General features: G+C 35.4%; 1 long non-coding RNA gene across 1 annotated transcript; it reads right to left on the bottom strand.

Annotated features, from left to right (window-relative positions):
• Positions 1–305: 305 nt before the first annotated feature.
• On the bottom strand, positions 306–2,855 carry LOC107793119 (uncharacterized). Its single transcript, XR_001649645.2, has 2 exons — positions 2,338–2,855; positions 306–584 (listed from the first exon to the last, which is right to left on the bottom strand). It is a non-coding gene; the product is annotated as an uncharacterized LOC107793119 (long non-coding RNA).
• Positions 2,856–4,031: the final 1,176 nt, after the last annotated feature.

Raw genomic sequence — 4,031 nt, 5'->3', positions numbered from 1 at the left:
ACCTAAGGGAGAAACCCTGAAGATAAACCAAAGGTAAAGCATATCTTTTTTCCTCTATGTACAATGTCATAAAGTTCTTGTAAAATAAAAACAATTTTTTTTCATTCATTTTTCATTAATTTCCCAAAGAATAACCTCAAAAGAAAATCTTTTTGGATTTTTGGAATTAATATCTTAAAGAAAATTTTTAAACAGGTACCACAGGAAAATTCTCTTTTTTTTTTTTTGAATTTTTAGTCTTAATTACTAAAGGAAATATAAAAGTAATTTTTATTTTGATATTAATTGCCTAAAGGAAAAACAACTTCAAATAATTTTTTTTTCATTTCTAGAATTAGTATTCTAAAGAAAACTTATAACGGAAATATAAAACCGCAAAAAATACAATAACAAAAGACTCAGAAAACATAACTAGACTATTACAAACTCTAACATCACCTAAAAGACTGGATACTACTATACAAGACTAGAAAATAAAACATGAACAATTGACTTAAAAATATAAAATGGCTCGTCGAGCAGCTTATGAATGCAGTGATCCTGGTGTATCTGTCATGCTCAAACTCCGGTAAGTACATCCACACCTGTATGAGAAAACTTAAACCAACGCTATGTGAGACAATAACATTCCCTACTAGACACATGCAAGACATGGTTGTGACCATTTTTCTAAAATTAACCTATGTGGCTAAAAGTGGCTAAAAATGCAAGATTTAGCTAAGACCCCGTGAAGGCAAGAACCTAAACTCACTAGGAAGACCGGACACCTATGTGGGTTGCCTATGCATCACGCCCCAAAAGACGAGAATCAGGTATGCGTAGTTCGGGCAGATTGGATACGACGAGAATTAAAAAAAACAACTAATCCAGAGAAAATATTTTTTTTTGTCTTTGTTTTGAAAAATTATGAAACATGTAAACTTTTTTTGGATTTTATTTTCTCTTTTATTTTTTTGAAAAAAATGATGGGGAAAGTGCAAAATCTTTTTGGATTATTCATACTTTTTTTCTTTTTCTTAAACAAAAGTGAGAGAAAAACATAAATGGGCCTTACTTGTTTTATTTTCACACTTTACCCTCTTTTCTTTCTTATTTACCCTCAGCATCATTGGTCTGGCAAATGACCCTTTTACCCTTGAAAAAATACAACATGTAGCATATAGGATGCAACAGGATAGTCTTTTGTTTTTTGGGTACACTTGTCCTAGACGGACCCAACCCCTGTGTTGAGTCCCCAAAGTCAAATGCACATGATGCAAACAAGAGTTCCTACTAGGGATCTGGCATGAGGCTGAGTTATTCTAGGTTTAAGATCTGGGTGTATTGTTCTAGACCTGGCTTACCCGAGCGGACAACTCGAGCCAAGGGGGGCAGCGTACCGGTAACCAAAAGATCATCCGACTTTGCAACTTGTTCGAACCTCGTTCTAATTAGGATATGACACTAACAGAAAGAAGTCACGCCAGCGTGCACTTCTCAGAAGATTAGAAGAGAGGGGTTTCGTAGCAGTTTATATACAGTTCAGATAATATCAAAGCGGTAAAAAGCAACATTTAGCACATTAGGTCCAAACATGTAAATAACGCACCTAAAGCAATTACGAAGGTTCAAATTAATAACAACGTTTGCGAGGGCCATGGAAAATTCAATTGATGGCGCACCTCGATTTTTCTATAAAAGCTAGCTAGTTTTATGAGGGCCATGGACTTAGGGATTTTATTTGGTACGGCACACCTCAAACTTTTTCCTATAAAATTTAGTTCTTGAATCTAATCTTATGAGGGCTATGGATTATAAATTTTGTTTGGCGTGGCACGCCTCAATTTTATTAAGAGGAAAGTATTCAACTACATGAACTACGAATATTCCTATTTAACACTAATTTTGAGATTAAGTATCACAACCACGCCATGGGAACCATACCCGTAGTCACGATGATTTATTATTAATTGCGCCAAAAAGCACACTACTAGTATTTATAAATATTGATTTATTTCCTACTAACAAGAAAAATCTATTTAACTTATAATTAACAAATCAAACAATAATTACACTTTAATAATTACACTCTATCCGGGTCCATTTAATTCCTATTAATAAAAATTTGAGAGATTCCATTTTTACTGCCCAATTACATTACAGCATAAGTCAGAGAACTTTCACAACAGAGATTGAAATACTAATTAAGCTTTACATCCAAAATCCAAGAGAGAACATACGCCAAAACTTTAGGAAATCTTGCCTAGTTTCTGAAGTTTCCTTTCTCGCTTCTTCCACAACAACCAAAACAGAGACGAAAATACTAATAGCAAAAAATAACTGGTACTTGATAATTACCTGATTAAAGAACTGAAAACAGTGAATCAATCTGTTTCCCGTCGACTCGTCGATACCGGACCTCGACGAACTCGAAACTTCAATACTTGCCTCTGAACAGATCTCACAAATGAGCTCCAAACCTCAAACGAGACCTCGAGCGGATGATGGTTTTAGTCGAGCTCGAAACAGCGAAAACTCAAAAGAATTCCATAATAAAACAGAAATAGAAATCAGAAAGAAGATGATTGAAACTTATGTTTCATTTCGATTTTCTGGTGTTTCACACACTCTTTTTTTTTGTGTTCTTTTGTTATTGTATGTGTATGTGTTAATGGGAGGTGAGGGAACTAAGCCGTTGATCCGTTTGGATTGGTTGCTGGCAGCGGCGTGATGGTGAACAGCATGGTGGAGCTGCTATTTGAAGGTCAGTGAAAAGGGTGGAGAAGAAGCAACATCGACGAAAGGGGGATTAAGAAGATGGGATTTAGGGGGTGGGTCCTTGTATTGCGGCGCTTGCCAGCTTTTTTCCTTAGGTCTTTTTTTCGTTTTTTTCTTATGTAGGTCTAGGGTCTAGGCTTATATAGGATTTTTTTTAGGTTAAGGGGTATGTGCGTAGGAATTATGGGCTTGGGAATTATGGGGTAGGTCCAAAATTAGGCCTAAAAATGGGTTGCTCGAGCCCAAGTTTATTCTTTCTCCTCAAACGGGACTAAAAATACAATCTCATTTATTAATTAATCCTACTTAAGTAAAATAACTATTAAAATAAGGCTGACCGTTAATACAAAACTATTTCTGGTATTTTTCAAGATTAAAAATGACTACAAAACATTAATGAAACTATTTTTTTGTAATTTTTATTTTCTTGTAATAAAATAAAGTGAAAGAGTCAAAATTAGTTGAAATAACGATATTAGGCCTAAATTAAATATTTACATGCTAAAATATAAAAACTCTTGGAGAGGGTAAAAAATCACATGTCTACAAGGGGGATCTCCAGAGATACCGTCCTGTAGTCCGAAAGTAAATATGTAGGGGGATCTCCCGGGATACCGTCCCGTAGTCCCAAAGTAAATATGCAGGGGGATCTCCCGGGATACCGTCCCGTAGTCCCAAAGTAAATACACAGCGCAATCAATTACAAATGACAAGTTACAACAAGAAATCCTATAGTTTAGACTAAGTACAAGTGAAGGAAGAAAGCAGGAAATTCATTAAGCATGCTGCACAGAGTTCAGTCAAGCATTTAAGACACGTAGACATGCTATACTAAGCTAAAGAGGATAACTACACATGCTGATATAACTCAATTAAGAACAAATAGGTTATTACTCAATGAAAATTGGAGTTTTACAACAAATAGCCCGTGTACTCACTCATCACCTCACGTACATAGTGCCCACATATCACAATAGTACCAAATCCTAAGGGGAGTTCCCCCACATAAGGTTAGGCAAATCACTTACCTCGAACCAAGCTCAATTAATCGATAACAATGCCTTTTCCATGAATATCCGACTCTGAATGCCCCAAATCTAGCCTAAAGCAATTACACACCATAAATATAACTATAAGAAACTAATCTAATTAATGAAATCAAGCGAGAAATTAGAAAATCATCCCAAAAAATCGACCAAGGCCCACATATCGAAACCGGGTAAAAGTCACAAAATATAAACACCCATTCGCTTACGAGTTCACTCGTACCAATA

Source organism: Nicotiana tabacum, chromosome 1 (assembly GCF_000715075.1).
Source record: "Nicotiana tabacum cultivar K326 chromosome 1, ASM71507v2, whole genome shotgun sequence".
NCBI classification, from domain to species: domain Eukaryota; kingdom Viridiplantae; phylum Streptophyta; class Magnoliopsida; order Solanales; family Solanaceae; genus Nicotiana; species Nicotiana tabacum.
The sequence above is the reverse complement of the archived record's forward strand: the minus strand, read 5'-3'. Positions and strand labels throughout refer to the sequence as shown.